The 20590-nt window shown below is 47.6% G+C and overlaps 1 protein-coding gene across 2 annotated transcripts in view; it reads left to right on the plus strand.

Moving 5' to 3' along the window:
• Positions 1-20590, plus strand: part of HTR2C (5-hydroxytryptamine receptor 2C) — a 120255-nt gene that overhangs the window by 58837 nt on the left and 40828 nt on the right. The gene's annotated exons all lie outside the window — the stretch shown is intronic.

The raw sequence follows: 20590 nt of genomic DNA on the forward strand, positions 1-20590 counted from the left end.
GACCTTTGCCCCCTCCCTGTAGAATCCAGTCTGTTGGGTGACTGCCGAAATTCCATGTGGGAGGAACTTTAGCCTTCGGTCCCTATTCCAACTGAGCTGCAGCTTGGGGGTCCTGATGGAGAGGCAGGGGTTGAATGAATACAGGATTCCAGCCAGCTGCCACCACCACCCTAACTGTAACGCAGTTGTGCATGTTTAACTCTCATTGATTCTAATGGAGCTTAAGCATGCATAACTGTGCATTGGACAAGATCCAGCCTTTTCGTTCCCTTTCACTGAGCCTGCATATATTATCTCCAAGATTGGTTTATCTGCCAATTTGGAACTGGCTTCTGCATTGTCGGTCATCTGCAAAAATAGATCAAATGGCCCAACATGACAATGTTGTCAGGAAGAAGCTCTAGGAGTTGAGCTTAATTCCCCCAAAGTCTGGGAGTTGGGTTCCCCGCCCCCTCCTGATGATACAATTTGGGTTTTTTTGTTTTTGTTTGAATAAAGAAGGGGGAGAAACTTTGTTTAATCCATTCTTGAATTAAAGGGATACGTCTACATAAATGCGTTTTCTTGCCAGTTTGCATTTCCCTTGCTAATAATATGTCATTTCTTGAATAGATTAGAATTTTAGGGAATTAGTCACTGACTTAACTCGCTTAATGATTTAATGAAGAGGGGAATTTGTTTTTGTAATTGGGCATATTGTTCTAAACAAACCTGATTTGCCTGTTTTGATCAGTGGGGGGCCGGTGAAGGGTGTGGAGGAGGCAGGCCTGTGGGGTAAATTCCTGCCTTTTAGCATCTGGGTTCAGCAAATGATTAGGGAGCGAAGAATGGAAAGAGGCAGATTCCAGGGATCCGGCCAGTTGCAGGGGAATTATCTGAAGTGGCAAATGAGAAGTAATTCAGAGAGCTGGCAAACTGCTGCCACCACCAAGGAAGAGCTGTTCAGTTTGCCGCAGTGAACGTCTAGATCGTGCGAGGATATTCCTGAACACTCCAAAAAACAACAACATGAATACAGTCCATCATAACTGCCGACTATTTATTTATTTATTTATTTATTTATTTCACTTATATACCACTCCCATAGCCAGGGCTCTCTGGGCGGTTTACAGAAATTATAAAGTTAAGATAAAAACGAGTATACAAAATTTTAAATTCTAAAACACAGAACATACACACATAACGCATTAAAAACCATTAAAAAACTAAACATGTGGGTGATTAAGATGTGCTGCCATATGCCTGGGCAAAGAGGAAAGTCTTAACCTGGCGCCGGAAAGATAGAAGCATTGGTGCCAGGCGAACCTCATCAGGGAGATCATTCCATAGTCTGGGGGCCACCACCGAAAAGGCCTTGTCCCTCGTTGCCACACTCCGAGCCTCTCTCGGAGTAGGCACCTGGAGGAGGACCTTAGATGTTGAACGTAGTGACCCGGTATATTCACATTGGGAGAGGCGTTCCATCAGGTATTGTGGTCCCAAGCCGTATAAGGCTTTATAGGTCAAAACCAGCACCTTGAATTGGGCTCGGAAACATACAGGCAGCCAGTGCAAGCGGACCAGAGCAGGGGTTATATGGTTGAACCTTCTGGTTCCCAAAATCAATCTGGCCGCTGCATTTTTCACGAGCAGCAGCTTCTGAACCATCTTCAAAGGCAGCCCTACGTAGAGCGCATTGCAGTAATCTAACTTGGAGGTTACCAGAGCATGGACAACTGAAGCCAGGTTATCCCTGTCCAGATAGGGCCGTAGCTGGGCCACCAACCGGAGTTTGTAGAAGGCACTCCGTGCCACTGAGGTCACCTGGGCCTCAAGTGACAATGATGGAACTAAAAGAACCCCCAAGCTACGAACCTGCTCCTTCAGGGTGAGTGCAATCCCATCCAGAACTGGTAGAACACCCCCCCATCTTGTCACCACTCCACGAGGCATTTATTGTGTGCTTGTGATTCCTCCCTCCTGGAATTTTATGGGTGCTTTACATGATGTCATCCTTCTCCAGGGTCTCTCCCATTCTTTGCAACCATTTTCGCACGGGGGTGGAGGGGGTGTTGATCGGGGAAAGCCTGGTATATCGGAGAAGTGCAGAATGAAACCCTAGCGTAGTTGTGCAATTCTATTCTACCACAGCGCCACCTGGAGTTATGTAGTAGAACATATAGAAAGGTAGAGAAGGAAAATTCCCAGGGGGGAAAAATGTGTCAAGGATCCAATCTTAATCCCACAAAGAATCCAGAAGCAGAACTCTCGATGAAGTGGCAAGTTAAAAGCCTCATGTAGAAAAGAAGGAACGGCTCCTCCCGTATGTACCTGCCCGGACCCTAAGGTCATCCTCAGGGGTCCTTCTCCGTGAGCTCCTGCCAAAGGAAGTGAGGTAGGTGGCTACCAGGAGGAGGGCCTTCTCTGCTGTGGCACCCTGGCTGTGGAATGAGCTCCCTAAGGAGGTTCGCTTGGCACCAACGTTATATGCTTTCAGACGCCAGGTGAAGACCTTTTTATTCTCCCAGCATTTTAACAGTCTATAAATAAAATTTAACTTGGTGTTTTAAATTTGTAATTTTCCATTGCTGCTGTTTTTATCTGGTTGAGCTTTTATATTGTATTTTATATTATGGTTTTATACTGTTGTTTCATGAATGGTTTTAATTTTTTATGAACCGCCCAGAGAGCTCCGGCTATTGGGCGGTATAGAAATGCAATAAATAAAAATAAATAAATAACTAAATAAATAAAAGCCTGTAGTTTCTGGCAGTCAGCAAAGCCAGGGTGTCTTATTGAGCTCCAGACAGGCCACCATCCACATCTGCTGTTGCCTCAATGGGGGTATCTATCTATCTCTCCTCTCTCATCTCACACTATTGCCCCGCTCGTGCTCTTCGCTCCTCTGATGCCATGTTTCTCGCCTGCCCTAGGGCCTCTACTTCCCTTGCTCGGCTTCGTCCATTCTCTTCTGCTGCCCCTTACGCCTGGAACGCTCTTCCAGAACACTTGAGAACTACAAGTTCAACCGCAGCTTTTAAAGCTCAACTAAAAACTTTTCTTTTTCCTAAAGCTTTTAAAACTTGATGTTGTGCAGACTTCTACTGTTACTTTCTACTGTTAGTTTTACCCTACCCTGTGCCTGCTTACCCTACCCTGTACCTGTTTGCATTCTCTTCCCCTCCTTATTGTTTTACTATGATTTTATTAGATTGTAAGCCTATGCGGCAGGGTCTTGCTATTTACTGTTTTACTCTGTACAGCACCATGTACACTGATGGTGCTATATAAATAAATAAAATAATAATAATAATAATAATAATAATAATAATAATAATAATAATTATTATCTATCTATCTATCTATCTATCTATCTATCTATCTCTATCTACTGTGTGCAGGACTAGTTACAAACAGTCAATTTATAGACTGGCCAATCCATAGAGATGTTATGGCATCAGGCCTTGGAGCTGCACCCATTCTCTATGGGAGCTCTTTGTTCTTTGTGCCTTTATCATCACAGAGCAGGTCTTGGTTAGTCTTTTTTAGAGCTGGATTGTCTAAGCGCCACTGTCAATTCCACTCTCAAGGTCATCTTGAATAATAATGAGGGCCGTAATCCTAATGATGAGTATTTATGTAGAACATTTCCTAAGCAACCATCTTGTGCCATCCTTGTCGTCCTATTTGCTTGTGCCGACGTTCAACGCTTGTATGTTTCTACTGGTGTTAAAATGATACACAATGGGCATTGTACGACGTGCTCCACCGTTCTAAGCTAAGAAATGATTTCTTTTTTTTCAGAAGTGCCCAATACATTCCAAACAAGTGGGGAACAATAGATGAGCGGAACCGATTTTATAGACAAGTAAGCCAAGTGTTCAAGGCCAATGCAGCTCATAACGCTGCAACGGCAGAAAGAAGTTGGTTGAACATCAGCCTTTCCCAAGAGCATTGAAGATTAGGATTCTCCAACCTGGTGGCCTCCAGATATGTTGGACTACAACTCCCAGAATTCCCAAGCTCCATGTTTGGGCATCTCTAAGAATGACTCTAAGCAACTGTGCACAAAGCTTTGGGGTTGGGTTCAGACCATGGGACTGTCTTCACGGTGCCAACTTGGAGCTGGCCTGCTTCCAAACCCTGTGGTTTCGCTGTTGCAGGGTCGCTGTTGCTGTTGCGGCAAGTTATCCAGATGGAGGGAGGCAGCGGCGGGCTTTCCAGCAGCGATTAGGTTTGCTGGGCCTGTCCCCCTCCTCCTGTGGCTTCCAGCAACCAATGACAGGTTGCCTTCTGCTTGGGAAGGCCCCCAGGAGCAGTGTCTGAGCAAGGACAGACGGAGAAGAGCTGCACTGACCTTGCTCGGGCAGAAAAAGTCAGGGTAACTCTCTGACTTTTCTGCTCTGCATCTTCAGCACTTCACCCCAGGGTGGCTCTGAATTGGTGACTGCATCATATAACTGATGCAGGGCAGATTCGGAGCCACTCTGGGGCAAAGACAACGTATAGATAGCCCCCATCAATACCGAGGTGCTCAGTTGTCACTCTCTTCCTTGTATCCACCATAACATTGGGACAACTGAACGTGGCAGCTGTTTTGTATGTTGATTTGCGCCCCCCCCCCCCCCAGCCCGGCCCGGCTTTTATCTGGAAGAAACTGATTGGTGGGAGATCCAGGACAAATAAAAGGAAGGACTTCTTCACACAGTGCATAGTTAAAACTATGTAACTCACTACCACAAGATGTAGTGATGGCCACCAACTTGTATGGCTTCAAAAGGGGGTTGGATAAATTCTTGGAGGAGAAGGCTATCCATGGCTACTCGCCCTGATGGTTGTGTGCAATCTCCAGTATTCGAGGCAGGAAGCCTGTGTGCACCAGTTGCTGGGGAACATGGGTGGGAGGGTGCTGTTGCACCATGTCCTGCTTGTTCATCCCTGGCCAATGGCTGGTTGGCCACTGAGTGCTGGACTAGACGGACCCTTGGTCTGATCCAGCAGGGCTCTTCTTATGTTCTTATGTTCTTAATGTGCATTAATAGTGGGGCAGATAAAGAAATCAAGATTTGGTGTGTCGACTCAAGAAGTGAATCTTTGGTTTGGAGCCGCTCTAAGATTAGGATGTTTTCCAAGGAATTTGTAGTCTGGTTGTTTTCCTAAACTGAGTCCATGAATGGAGCTAGGAGATGATACTCTAACCCTCACCATTGGCTATGGGCTGATGGGAGTTGCAGTCCAACAACATCTGGGGGATGTTGCTCCATGTGCTCCTGAGTGCCGAGACCAGGGGCGTGACTTGAGAGTTGCTGCAGGGCCTGAAGGGGTGTCGCCTGATTGCTTTCAGCAGCTGAGTGGGCGGGGAGTCTCCAGAGATGTGACTGCTGTCCCGTCCATTTTATACAGATGGTCCATGGGCCGCATGCAGGTTCCATGGCCATTTCTGCAGCCTCCTCCCTCCATCCCCTTCTTTACAAGCGGGATCATGCCCCCAGTCATGCAACCAGTGTCAGAAGTTTGTGTCGGAATTAAGTTACTTGCACTGGGGAAAGATGGCGCTGATAAAGTCGGGAACCCTGAAAAGAAATCTTAATATACTTCATCAAGAGTTCCCTGGCTTTAAAACCCCCACGGGGGTCTCCTTGAACATCAGCCATCTCGTCAGAAGGCCTTCTTGCCAACAAACAGTAATTCATTGGCCACCTTCACAGCTGGTGCGTTTCACTGCTTGTGAGCAAGAAGGCCCTTCTGATGAGAAGATCTGACTCCAGAGCCATTGAGATCCAAGGAACTTTGCAATGTGCATAGAACAAAGTGGGGGAGAGCAGAGAGGGACCAAGGGAGTCTTCCAGTGTCAGGATTTTGCTGCCGTCATTTAGGTGGGAATCTTTGGCAGAATGGGGCTGGATTTGCAAAAAGGAGAGCGATGTGACCACACTTCCTTCCTTCAGCGATGTGAAGTTGAAGAACACAGCCAGGGGTTCCTTCTTGCTGGATGGGTTGCTAATCATTCCTGGGCTGCCTGACCATAACAGGGGCCTTTATTCTTTGCCTCTTCTCCCACGGGGCTGGTAAAAAGGCTGGCCATGACATGGAACAGTGGGAGAGACTTCTGACCATGTGGCACCTGTGATATAGCCCAGTGGTGGCCAGCCATTTGAGCGAGAGTGCCAAAGTGGAACCCCAAAGAGGTGATGTATTAGAGGCTTCAGATATAGGCATACAAACACGTGTGCCATGCACGCACGTACACACACCCTTGCCTTTTGCCTTTGAGTGGTTTTGCTTCTATTGAGCTGGAGATCAGGCAACAATGCATTGTGGGAGAGGCTGGCATGGCCATGTGTGGGCCTAACTCTTTGAGGCCCTTGAGACAGGTCCTTCTCACATTACCCCTGCCAAACACAGTTAGGCTATTGAGTGTAAGTAAGAGGGCCTTCTCAGTGGTGACCCCTCACTTCTGGAATCACTTCCATCAGGAGTTCATCAGGCCCCTCCTCTGCAGGTCTTCAGGAAAGCTCCAAAGACCAACCTGTTTTTTCTGGTCTTCCTGTAGTGTCCTGGGCTGCTGGTTTTATTGGTAATTTCTATTTTAATTGATTTTTATGGCTAATCTGTTTTTATGGATTTTTATTGAGTATCCACGTCGTATGTTTTTTTTTTCAAGTACACAGCCTTGAGAGTGTTCCTCCTTTAAAGGTGGCCGATAAATAATTTAAAATGAAATAAATAAAAAAGGAGTGATTTATAAATTAAGAACAGCATGGAGGAGGATGAATGAAAACACACCCACACCACTTTAATTCATAAGGGTGCACCTCGGGAGAGAAGCAACAGTGCCTTGTGTGGGTCATTAGAACCAGACTGTGAAAATCACGAAGGTGTATGTAAAAAAAGAAACGTCTCCTAGCTCTGCTGGTGTTTCTGCCTGGCAACAGTAAGAAACATCTAAAACAGAATTTGCATAATTACAATTGAACAATTCCTCTGTTCCTTTGGCTGGACTATCTACTACAGGGTTGTCAATCATGCTTGTTGTGAGAGGCACAGTATTTCAGAAGGTGTCACTCATGTCTATTGAATCCAAAGAACTCTACTCGGTAAACACAAATGCTTACGACAGATTGGGTTGATGGGCATTTTAGAAGTTTGGGGAATAAGTTTGTGGGGGGGTTTTCTGGATGGAAAAAACATCCAACAACTTCCCTCTCTCTCTCTCTCTCTCTCTCTCTCTCTCTCTCTCTCTCTCTCTCTCTCACACACACACACACACACACACACACACACACACACACACAGAGAGAGCAAACCAATGCTGGTTCCAGATATTTATTTATTTATTTATTTTTCTACTGCCCCAAAACTGAAGCTCTCTGGGTGGTTTGCAAAAATCAAAACCATAAAATACAATATGAAATATAAGGACTGAAAACTGTGCCAGCAGAGTAAAAAACCTAACAGCAGCTCAGAGATTTTAAAAATGCAATAGAAGATTTTAAAAAGTGGAGCTAAAAACGTTTGGGAAAACCAAAAGGTCTTCACCTGGCTCCAGAAAGAGCACCATGGAAGCGCCAAGCAAACTTCTCAAGGAAGCTCATTCCATAACCGGGGGGGGGGGGGGGGGGCCACAGCAGAAAAGGCTCTTTTCCTGGTAGTCACTTGCCTCACTTCTTTCCCCGGCAACTGGCCTATATACACCAGTTGCTGGGGAACATGGGTGGGAGGGTGCTGTTGCACCGTGTCTTGCTTGTGGGTCCCTGGTCGACAGCTGGTTGACTGTGTGAACAGAATGCTGGACTGGATAGACCCTTGGGGTGATTCAGCAACAGGGCTCTTCTTACATACTTATATGAGTGCCTCCCCAAGACACAGAATTCACATACAGCAAAGAGGGTGATGGAAGAGAGTCTGTGCAGTTCTACTTTGCAGCCAGTGCTCCCGTCTCCTCTCGCTTACCTGTGTGGGGCACTCTGTCCTGTGATTTGCAGTTGCAGGAGTAGAGTGCCTGGAGTCCTAGGGTGAGATATCTGTTAGGCTTCTAGGAAGAGAAGGTGTTACAGCTTCATCACACCAGCGTTATACTGTGCAATCACTGCGAATTGCGCGCAAAGGACTCCAAAGTTTTCCAGCTTATAATCTGGTTTGACTGTGAAGTACTCCCATGCATCCTGCTTTAATTGTGTTTCTTAGCCAAAAGAACCAACCTATTTTACTACCTCTTTAGGACCGAATCTTTTGTTGTTCTCTGAGCGGCCACTGGGGGCGCAGGAGGATGATTTGATATGTTTAAAGTACAAGTTAAACAAATGCTTACATCTGATTAAGTTTTAAAGATAAAGATATCAAAATTGGCACAGTAGTAGATATTAAGGAGGACTTTAAGCATACCAAATTTGAATCAGATTGGGTCATCTGTTGATTTTTTAATGATTTTTTTACATTTCTCCCCTTAAACCCTTTTCCTGGTATGCGAAGGATCTTAGGAGTGCCGCCGCCCGGGGTGTGATTTAGCTAACAACAACTACAGCTTTACTCTAAGGTAATAAACAGGTACATGGGATGAAGCCCTTAGTTAGCGCAGCACTGAAGTTCCAATGTGTGTTCTGCAGACAGACTGTGCAAAGTGCTGGCTTGGTGTGCAAAGTGTCCTTTTCTCCCTAAGAATATCAGAACATAAGAAGAGCCCTGATGCTGGATCAGACCAAGGGTCCATCTAGCCCAGCACTCTGTTCACACAGCAGCCAACCAGCCGTCGGCCAGGGATGAACAAGCAGGACATGGTACAACAGCACCCTCCCACCCATATTCCCCAGCAACTGGTGCACACAGGCTTCCTGCCTCGAGTACTGGAGATATTCCAAAATCTCATAGCTTGTGTGCATGACCTGAGGCCAGAGAGATCTAGTCCCAGGCTGTGCGCTCTTTCATCTGAGCCATGGCCTTCCCATGTGGGCATTAGGCTGTGCTTGGGTGTGGCGTTCCATGCCCCATGCTCTGCCATAGTAATGTGGGGAGGAGAGGTTGTTTTTAATTCCCCTCCTCCCATTGGAGTGAACGGGAAGGAAATTCTTTTCACTGTGTCTGGGGCTGGAGAATCCTTATGGGTTGGAAGGGTTTAGAATATGACATAATCTTTATGTCATAAAAATATGACATAATTTTTATTAGATTGTAAGCCTATGCGGCAGGGTCTTGCTATTTACTGTTTTACTCTGTACAGCACCATGTACATTGATGGTGCTATATAAATAAATAATAATAATAATAATAATAATCTTGCTCTTCCTACTGGGCAGTTCCATTACCATCGGTGTCATGGTGGTGTCACGTCTCATGCTCTGCCAAAATAGCAGCATGTCAGGCCAGCATAGCTCAAGTACAGGATTGCCCTGTAAAATACCAGGAGGTGCCAGGAGATGACCCTGAATTCTTCGGCGTGCCACAACTGGACCGTACCACTGAGCTAGAGACCTCTTCACAAAGAAAAGCTTCGCTTCGCCAAGAGTTTATTTTACTAAGAGAAGCGAATGACTTTCACGTTTTAAGAGATGCCACAGGTAGCTTCTCCCCCCCCCCTCTGTTTTAGACCATGACCTTTCAGAAATGTAGGACTTTAAACTGATTGGCCAGGGCTGAATTTTGGCACTCCCTCCCCCATTATTGAAAAGCCGGCCTCACGATGGCTGGAACGATGGTTCTCTTCCTCCTTGGGGGAGTCTCATAATGTGCAAAATTTATTTATTTTATTTGTTTATTTAAGGATTTTTATGCCGCCATTCAGCCAAAAAAGGCTCTCACAGCGGCTTACAAAAGTATTTCTTGACAGTCCCTGCCCACAGGCTTACAATCTAAAAGACATGACACAAAAGGAAAGGGGATTGGGAGGAGGGGGGGAAAGGAAAGCAAATTCAGGCACTACAATCTTAGTTGGAAAGTTCAGCAGTTGACAGTTGGTAGCAGGAGGGAAGGGGCTCTCAGCTGGAGCTGGACCCAGGCATGGTGGTCTAGGCATGTGGAATTATGACCCTGCAGGGCTTTATCAGCATCGTCAAGACAAAGTGGGTTCATTTCCTGTAAATATATTTTGAGGGGCAGCATTTATGAAGAGGGCGGACACAATGATTGTTGCTAGTGATTAAAACGATGGGAGCAGAGCCAGGTTCAGTATTTAATGATCTGGAGGCTCTAGCATTTACCTGGGTCTTTACTCAGATCTTATTAAGGCATATTTGCACGAGTTGTTGGGTGTGTGTGTATGAAGTGACCCTGATATGCTGGTGCACCATCTAGGGACATATGGGTATTGTTAAAACTATTCCATCTGTGTTTCGCAGATTGACAGGCAATGTTTGTTCCATCATCCACTCATTTATGTCTATAAAAATGCCAACAATAATGACAAAAAATCTACCCGGCCAAAAATGTGCATTTCTCCTGTAAGCTAAAGTGTGAAAATTAGCATTTGGGGGGAATCTGTGCATTTTTACACGTGCAGATTTGGGCAGATTCGGAAACTAATAAAATCTGAAGCCAAGGAAGAAAGCTAGCAAGAGCTCTGTCGCCTGAGTAGCTTCTTCTGCGATGAATGTGCTCGTTGGCACAACGCCCAATGAACAACCACCCTGCCACATGACACACAGCATGCTGAGCCATTGTGCGTTCCTTCTGAGCCGATGCACACTCAATCCAGGCATCTGTTCCGATCGGCAAAGATCTCACTGCAGCATCTCAGGAACGAAGGAATTTGGAGCTACAGGGCTGCTTCAGGGTGAAATAGTTGCCTTGTGTCACCTGGGGGCTTACAAAACATTTACGATTCTCCCTCTGTCTACATCTGCCTTCCATCACCTTTTTTTTTTTGCTGGCAGAGGTCTTAGAGGTCCATGCTGCTAGATGTATGTCATCATAACTGCGAAGCGGGAGCATAGGAACCTGCCTGATCCCTAGTCCACCTAGCCTTTGGTCCACCTAGCCGACACCGACTGGCAGCAATAGCTTTGCAGGGCAGGGTCTACACTACTGCTTTAAAACGGTTTATAACAGTAGCGACAACTGTTGGGGCCCAGGACACACTCCCAATACAGTTTTCAAGCCATTTCCAACGTGTCATAACCTGCTTGGTGTAGATCTGGCCCAGGTTTTCAGGCAGGAGTATTTCCTGCCCTACCTGGAGAAGCTGTCGGGGATTGAACCTAGGACCCTCCCACATGCAAAGCCAGAGCTCTACACCACGGAGCCACAGCCCCTCCCAGATGTTTGGCTGAGTTACACGCTGATTTGGGTGCTGCAACACACTGAGAGATGCACTAAAGCAGATATTCCCGTTGGGCCTCCTTAAACAAAGAACGTAAGTGGAGCGGTCTTCTAATGGGTCAAATGGTTGATCCATCAAGCTTCTCCAACATGACACTCTCCAGAAGTGTTGGAATACAATTCCCTTCATCCCCAGTCAGCAGGGCCAATGGCTATGTTGACTAAGAGTCAAAGGAGTTGTAGTGCAATAGTTTGGGAAGGCCAAGCTATTCTGTCAGCTGCTGTTCAGGGTCTCAGGATGATAGCTATATCGCCCATCCTCTGAAATCCTTACTAACTGGAAGTGCCCAGGATTGAACTTGGGGCTTTCTGTGTGCAAAGCAGTGCTTTACCCTGAATGGTGGCTTGTCCCCTTTTTGTGTGACGGGAAGAAGGAGAAGGGAAATCCCTCCATCTTTCCAGGGCTGGCACTACCATAGAGGCCACTCAGGCGGCTGCCTAGAGCACCAAGGTAAGGGGGGCACCGAACGCTGCACCCAGAAGCCGCTTTCCCACAGCGGCTCTGAGAGGGCAGCTTCCGGGTGTGCCGTTCCAAAGCCGCCCGCCTGCCCCAGCGTCCTGGCTTCACTTTGGCTGGGCGCCCACCCAGCCAAAGTGAAGCCACGCCCGCCCCCCAACTCCAGCGTCCCGGCTTCGCTTCGGCTGGTTGGGTGCCCAGCCGAAGTGAAGCCAGGACCCTGGGACGGGTGGGCAGCTTCGGAACGGGGCACCTGGAAGTCGCTCTCCCAGAGCGGCTTCTGGCCGGGCGCACCGTTCCGAAGCCACCCACCCCTGACTCCAGCATCCTGGCTTCGCTTCGGCTGGGTGGGCGCCCAGCCGAAGCGAAGCCAGGACCCTGGGACGGGTGGGCAGCTTCGGAACGGTGCACCTGGAAGTCGCTCTCCCAGAGCGGCTTCTGGCCGGGCGCGCCGTTCTGAAGCCACCCACCCCTGACTCCAGCATCCTGGCTTCGCTTCGGCTGGGTGGGCGCCCAGCCGAAGCGAAGCCAGGACCCTGGGACGGGTGGGCAGCTTCGGAACGGTGCACCTGGAAGTCGCTCTCCCAGAGCGGCTTCTGGCCGGGCGCGCCGTTCTGAAGCTGCCCACCCCCCACTCCAGCGTCCTGGCTTCGCTTCGACTGGGTGGGCGAGATGGCGCCCCGTGCCCAGGTACACTGGGGTGGGGCTGGGTGGGTGAAAGCAGCTCACCTGCCTAGGGCGCAAAATAGTCTGGCCCCCGCCCTGCGTCTTTCTCACCAGGAGTTTGTAGTCTGCCAAACTGGCACTGCATTTCCTGGCTCCGTTAGTATGTTGTTGTGTTTTTAGTTATTACATTCATATCCCACTTCCCCCCCCCTTTTCTGCACCGTGGGCCCCTGATTGACAACTGCTTGGCCACTGTGTGAACAGAATGCTGGACTAGATGGACCCTTGGTCTGATCCAGCAGGGCTCTTTTTATGAGGTAGGTTAGGCTGAGAGTCTGTGACTGGCCCAAAGTCACCCAGTGAGCTTCATGGCTAAGTGGGGGCTAGAACCCAGATCTTCTGAATCCCAGTCCAGTGCTCTAACCACTACACCACACTGGCTGTCATCAGAGTTGTTTGGAGAGGAAGCACTGGAGGGGGAAGAAAGAGAAGTTCCAAAGAATTGGCACCTGGGAAATGTCCCAATTCAGTTTTCTATGTGTTTCCTAACAGTGCTACTAGAAATACCTTCCTTCTGCCTCAAAATGTAAAGCTTCACCTGGTGCCTGCTTGAAAAGCCATCACAGCAAACATGGGAAGAGGAGATTTAGAGTCTCATTTCAGCCGGGCGCACCAAGGGAGAGAAAGCAAAAATGAAGTGCCTGTTTCCCTCCAGGTCTCTAAAAAACCTGGATGGAAATCGGTGCAAAAGCTTCTGATCTTTGCACCGTTAGCCTCCTTCTCTACCTCCCCGCACCACCATGCTCAGCTTTTGCATTTAAACAGTTTCTACAGATCCAGGGCTTTGGGAGCACCTTTCTGCCAGGAGAAATGACTGATGAGATGTTTATTATTGACAAGCTTACTGAGCTGGAAAACTGAAATGCGTAACTCTTTGCGAAGAGGAAGATGATAGGTCAGGGGAGGCAAGCCATGAATCTTCACAAATCGCTGGCGGAAGGTGTATGGAAGGGTGTGTGGAAGGGGTACATTTGGGGCTGGCCACCTCCTCCTTCTTGAAAGGTGGTAGTTCCTTATGAAAGGAGGTGATGGGTGTTCCCTGGAGGAGGGGAAGTCATTAGTCATGTTGCAGGAGGAGACCCAAGTGCAGAGGCTAGTACATCCATGACAACTTGACCTTGATGATGAATCATATGAAGGAAAGGCTTTGGGCTTAACACAACATGTGATTGCACAGTCCCCTGTCAATTACATCCTCCCTGTTATCTCCAACCTCAAATCAGAGATAACAGTGGGGTTTCTTCTGTGCACTGCTCCACCTCTCATCAGAACTAACAGTGGGGATTCCCTCTATCGTGGGGGATTCCTCTTGGAGGTCAAGTCCTGTCCCCTGGAGGAACCTAGATAGGCCATATTGGGGAGGCTGGATTTGGCCTGTTGGCTGAGGGCTGCCATAAGATGCTTGCTCACTTAGATGGCAGATTAGGGAAATCCATGGAGAAGGAAAAGGTCGAACTGTGGCTAGGACAGCTAGAGAGAACCTTTGCTACGACTTATCTGGCAGCCTATAAATACTTATCAATCAATCATTGGGGGGGAGACATGATAGAGGTGTACAAAATTATGCATGGTATGGAGAATGTGGCTAGGGAGACATTTTTCTTCCTCTCCCAAAATACTAGAACCCAGGGTCATCCCATGAAACTGATTGGTGGGAGATCCAGGACAAATAAAAGGAAGGACTTCTTCACACAGCGCACAGTCAAATTATGGAACTCACTAGCACAAGATGTAGTGATGGCCAGCAATCTGGATGGCTTTAAAAGGGGGTTGGATAAATTCCTGGAAGCAAAGGCTATCCACGGTTACTAGCCCTGATGGTTGTGTGCTATCTCCAGTATTCGAGGCAATAAGCCTGTGTGGATCAGTTGCTGGGGAACATGGGTGGGAGGGTGCTGTTGAATCATGTCCTTCTTGTTCATCCCTGGCCGATGGCTGGTTAGCCACTGTGTGAACAGAGTGCTGGACTAGATGGACCCTTGGTCTGATCCAGCAGGGCTCTTCTTATGTTCTTATGTTCTTATGTTCATTCCTCCTTGTTCAGAGCCATTTTATGCCACTGAATACCAGTTTCTGGGGAGCACCACTGAAGAGTCCCTTGCCCTCAGATCTTACTTACTGGCTTCCCAAAATCATCCAGTTGGCTAAAATGAAAAGAAGAATTCTAGCTCAGGGCACATGGGTCTGCTCTGGCAATGGCACTGAAACACTTCTGGATCCAGGGAACATGGGGGGTTTCTGATGAGCATTTCTAGGGTTCCTCTGGGGTTACACTCATCTCTGAAGGGCATCTTTCTCTGCAACACAGAGCCACAGAGTATGGTGGGTGTGTTTGCAAGACTGGCAACAGGACAATGAGGATTTCACTCACAGCGAAATGGGTTGTTATAATTTGTCAATCTGCCAGCAGAATAAATAAGAACGTCTTGCAAAAACCCAAAGGTGCTTTGGAAATGGAGATTAACAGTCAGTGAACAGGGTTACATCAGTCACCGGTGCTGTCCGTGGCACAGTGCTGACCGGATATTGAGTAATGATGAATTTAAACCATGATGAATTAGGCTTTTTGCTTTATTCATCATGGTTAAAGCCATGGTTTAAGGTGTCTTCTGAACACAGCCCGGCTTTCTGGCTTAACCACCCTGGTTAAAGCCATGGTTAAAGGTGTCTTCTGAACACAGCCTGGCTTTCTGGCTTAACCACCCTGGTTAAAGCCCTCTTTTGGTGATAGGGTTCAGCACCTTGGATGGCTCCTTTTAGAGTTTTGGCTGATTCTGACTAAAACCTCGGAATCGTTTCACAGCCCAGAGTCAGCAGCTTCCACTGGTTTTAAGCTGGGGACTTACGCCGTTCGTGGTTACCTGTTTCTATTCTACAAGCATTCCAGGGCCGAGTGCGTTGTCTGCACCTGCTCCCTAGGTGGGTTGTCGGGTGCCACACGCCACACCCACAAGACAGGATGGATGGTCCATTCAATGGATTCTTCCCTATCCTTTCCCCAGTGACCTCTCCAAAAGCAGTGGGTAAAAGAAGCTAGATGTGTGAGCCACGCAGCACAAAAGCTTGATGTGGCGGGGGGGGGGGAGAAAGGGGGATATGAATGCAATTCACCTGTCAGTTCTCTAGAGAGAATGTGGGAGGACAGGGTTTATTCAAGCGCAGAATGCGGGAGGTGGGGAGAGCGCCCCACGGAGATGGGAACTTCATTGAGGATTCACAAGGCATCCCAGCACACGGGCTGAGGTTGTCGTTGTTTTTTTATCACCAGCATTTGTGGGTTTTTTTTTTACATTGTTTGATTCCTTCCTGGGGACTGAATGAAGCTTGTAGTTTTGACATTAAGGACAGGCCTCCATTGGGAGCCCCTGTGATTTTTGAAAAGCGTTCTCATGCAGCCGACATCTCCAAGTCCTGAGTCACCGTAATTTGGAGGGCTGATTCATTCAGCAACTGGGGCAAGCACATTCTAGGCATGGCTCCCCCACACTGCAATGCTGTCAGAGGCGGCGGCGACATCTCAGGGAGTCATCTCCTGCTTCTGTAGATGGCAGGGAGGTAGATGGGGCAAAGGAAAACAAACAGGTTCTCTCTAATTTCCCAGGAAGCCAATGTGATCTTGGGTGGCACCTGGTAGACATTCCATTGAGAAGTGTGTCAAAGGTAGGCCTGGTCAGGCACCTGCCAAGGGCCCACACCCTGGCTGAGGCCCACTGACATGAGCCCCCTGGAGTTGCTCCTCCTCCTCCTCCTCACCATTCCCACCTACTTGTTCACCTGCCTCTCCTAGAGGTATTGGAAGAATCCGTTTGGGGATAGAGCTAGGCGGGTTTTCACCACCACCCTGCCCCCGGACTCCATCTTGAACTTCCACAAGTTGGCCTGACTAGATGTGTGATAAGTTAAGTCAGCTTGTGTATTTTTTTGTGGGTGCAAAATTGCAACCGTAAATGGTCTAATTTGTGCAAAATTATATCAATTTTGCATGTATCGGCCTACGATTTTGCACAAACTCCTCCTCCCTGCAAAGTTCCCAGGTTTGGGGAACTATTGTGCCTCTCAGCTCAGAAATGCAAGCCAAGCTGAGTCCATCGCAGGGATCTGTCAGGTCCCTAAAGAAGCGGATTTCCACATGATGGACAACTCTCACCTCTCCTTCTGTTCCAGGCAGTGGAGGGGGTAAGATGGAGGAGCAGGAGATGTCGCTGCCTCCTTGATCCCTGTGTCTCTGCCTGTCAAGGAAGCAAGTGGGAGCGATGATGGTGATGATGATGATGATGATGAGAGAGAGAGAGAGAGAGAGAGAGAAGCAAGAGCAGGTGTTGACAGTGGTGATGAGAAGGTAGACTCACAGAAGGAGGAGGTCCATGGAAGCCATCTTGACCAGGGGCTCTCAAGAATCTTCAGCCAGCACTGGAAAGCAGGCTTCATTCTGGGTGATGTAGAAAGTATTGGTGCCAGCAGTGGCTTGAAGGTGGCCCAAGTGGATCCATAGTTCAACTGGTGCAAATTGGGACAGCTAGGCTGAGAATGAATGCACCATATTGGGACCATATTATACCTGCCTTGAAAGACCTGCACTAGTTGTCCGTTGCTTTCCACGCTCAATGCAAGGTGTTGGTTTTAACCAAGCCCTAAATGGCCTAGGACCCAGCTATTTAGGAAAACTCACTGGGGACCTGCCCAAGTATTAAGATCAGCAGGAGAGGACACCATGACCCCCTAGAGGCCCATTCATTCCCAAGCTGTGGATGTGCTTACTTTGGAGAATTAATCCTTGGTGGACAAGTTGGCTGTTGGCTAGCATAACCCACAGGATTCCCCTGGGCTGAGGCTGGGGGGAGGGAGAGGAACAGTCGCTGATGAACTAGCCGTGCCGAAAAGCTTTGGAGACTTCCCTAACATGGTCATGTCCTCTAAAGGATTGTAAAGCTTCAGGTAAAAATGGGGAAATAAAAACCTCTGATGGTGTTTATTTTTAACTTCTTACCAATTAATGGCACTCCAAAGAGCTGAGAATGGCAAAGAATAAACTAGCCCAGGGAATCGCTTTAGGAAGCTTTGCCACTCGTCCGATAAATGCCTCATTTCTTTGCTCTGCTACAGGCAGAGTAGTGCAGGAGAGAGTTCAGTCTGCGTGCAGCGCTTCTGGGGTATGGAGAAAAATCCAGAGTACAGGCTTTTCTTTTCTCTGCCCCCATCCCTTTTCCTTTTCTTTTTGACCTAAATGCACCCCTTTGTGTGCCTCCTCCTCCTCCTCCTCCTCCTCCTCCTCCTCCTCCTCCTCCTCCTCCTCCTCCTCCTCCTCCTCCTCCTCCAGGCTGCCATGAGGGATTGGGCTCTTCTTCCAAAGCTCTCTGTCTGTACTTGCACTGGGGAAAAGATGCATTCTGAGACCTTAACTAGCAAGAGGTTTGGATTTGCACTATGAGGATGTGCCTGAGGGAGGAAATAGCTGTTTGGTTGTATGTCTCCCCCCCTCCCATGCAAATGAAGATTGCATGCAGTCCAGATCTACATATTGCATCAAATCATTACGAATGTGGAATAAAAAGCAGGAAATAACACTATGAAAGCGGTACGTGGAATGTGGCTTGTACGGCAACAGTTCTCAGTGCACTTCAATACCGCTATAAAACAGTGGTGTAGATCCAGCCAAGCAATCTTTTTCCGAATGCCACAGTCAGATGTGCAGGAGCCTGGAACCAATTTGGAGCAGAAGGTGAGTGGGGGCAGGGCAGAGGTTGATGGCTGCTGATTATGATGGCATCTCATAGTTTGGAGGGGCAGTCCAGGAGAAAGCCCTTCTATCCATGCTCAACAAATGGGCCTCTTTGGTCTTGCGCCCTCAAAAGGGCTTCTCCTGCAGGTCTTAACACTTGGGTAGATACATAGTGAGACAAGCGGTGCCTTAGAGAGCTATTTAGAGCTCTGAATGTTAAAAGCAAGATCTTGAATGGCACCCAGAAAGCAATGGGCAACCAGTGCAGGTTTTTCAGGACAGGTGGAATATGGACCACTGCCTGATACAGAGGAACTTTTCTCATGACCAGTGTCAAGGAATGGGATGGAGTAGAACTTTCACAGATCTTTAGACCAGTCTTTTCCAACCTGTTGCCCTCCAGTTGGGGTCATAGAATCATAGAATAGTAGAGTTGGAAGGGGCCTACAAGGCCATCGAGTCCACCCCCCTGCTCATTTCAGGAATCTACCTTAAAGCATCCCTGACAGATGGCTATCAAGCTGCCTCTTGAATGCCTCCAGTGTGGGAGAGGCCACCTCCTCCCTAGGTCATTGGTTCCATTGTCGTACTGCTCTAACAGTCAGGAAGTTTTTCCTGATGTCAGTTGGCTTGCTCATCAGGAGGGCACCAGGTTGGGGAAGGCTGCTGCAGACACCAGCCAGACACCTTAGAAATACTCCATGCTTTTCCAAGCAGCTGTGGGGTTTGGGCTCTTAGTCTAACAACATCTGAGACAGACATTCGTTTTCGTTTTCAAATGAGTATTGTATGTACATTTCCCCAGAGGGAAGACGGCAGACTGCACGGGAAGGCAGCAAGGGAATTGAACCACCCAAATTCTAGGTAGGAAAGGTGGTATCTTGCCATAATCCCCCGTGCAAAGCTGTTTGGAGGACTTGATGTTTAATAATGAAATTAGTCATTTTTTCCTAAGATAATTGATCTTTGGCAGAACTGTACGCTCATGGGCTTCACAATCTCAATTTCATTTTTACAAAGCTGATGAGCCTATTTGAACTTGCATTCATTAGTACAAGCATTAAGAAAAATGTGCAGTCATCATGTTGTACTGGCTTTTGCTGAACTATTTCTCTGCTGCCCCTCCCGCTCCAGAAAGAGGAAAAATTACCTCACAAACAGTGCATTTTCTCCCCACATCAAAGCGACAGTTCGCTATCTCCAAACTTTCAGCTGCCTGCATGGCTATTATCTCCCTGACAAAATACAAGGCAATTTAGGAATGATTTTGGGGAAGGGGGAAAAATGTCATTGCCCACTCAACAGATGGGAAGATTTGTCCCAGGCCTTCCCCAAACCTCAGGAAAATACAAAAGAAAATCGAACCCCTCTTAGTAGGGTCCTTTTCCCCCCTTTTACGCACATGTAAGAAATTGTGCTGTTGTTACCGGCCCAATGAAGGAGAGCAATGCAAAACGTGTTGTTCATCCTATGTAAGTATTTTCATGTTTATTTGCTTCAGAGGGGCATTATTATTATTATCTAATATTATTTAATAATGTACATACCGCCTATCATATATTTTTCAAAAGATATCTCTAAGATGCTAGCTTTTAATTAATGTAGCTATTATATGTATGTGTAAAGTGTTTGTTGTTGTTGTTCTATTATACTATATCCCGTCTCGATTGTTGATCCCTCCGAAAAAAACCTTTGCTCATCTCTCAGTTAATGTTTGTTCCATTATTCCGATAGCGTAACTGTTTGAGATGAGCACCTGCTGGTTGGCACCCAGTATCTTGACAGCTCTTTGTGGTAGGAGGCATTGTTGCCCTTGGAAGGGGACGGGAGCACACCCAATTACAATTCCCTCAGGAGGAGGAGAAGAAAAAAGACAATTTGCAAGATTGTCTGTAGGTCAAAAGAGCTCTTCCCAATCACCAAATAGTTTCTCACCTTTTCCTTCTACTGATAAAAGTTATTTTTCAAAGGATGGCAGAGCAGAGGTGTCTGGGTTGTTTATTCACAACTGTCCTTTGAGATTCAGCTAGTTTCCGTTAAGGATCCACCCTATGCCTCTGGGAAATTTACAATAAGGTGTGGATAGGACAAGCCTTTCCACCCATTTGTTGACCCCAGCAGCGTCGGTTCTTGGTCTGGATGGGCCCTTGGACAAGTCATCTTCAAAGCTCCCCCTGCCCTACGCAATGGACATCACCACTGTTGTCACCGGCAGCTGCTCCACCTCTGTAAAAGTGGTTCCTGGTTCATGGGTAAAGAGATAAGGCCCAAAATGGGGAGAAGTCAGGTCAGAGTGGAACAGGGCTGGGCGAAATTGCATTGTACAGGTAGTTAATAACCCATCACTTGCCTTACCAAGTTGTGGAAGTGATTGATTAAAGACACCCAAAGGTTTGGGC

The sequence above is a fragment of the Elgaria multicarinata genome, chromosome 15, assembly GCF_023053635.1.
Source record: "Elgaria multicarinata webbii isolate HBS135686 ecotype San Diego chromosome 15, rElgMul1.1.pri, whole genome shotgun sequence".
Taxonomy (NCBI): Eukaryota; Metazoa; Chordata; class Lepidosauria; order Squamata; family Anguidae; genus Elgaria; species Elgaria multicarinata.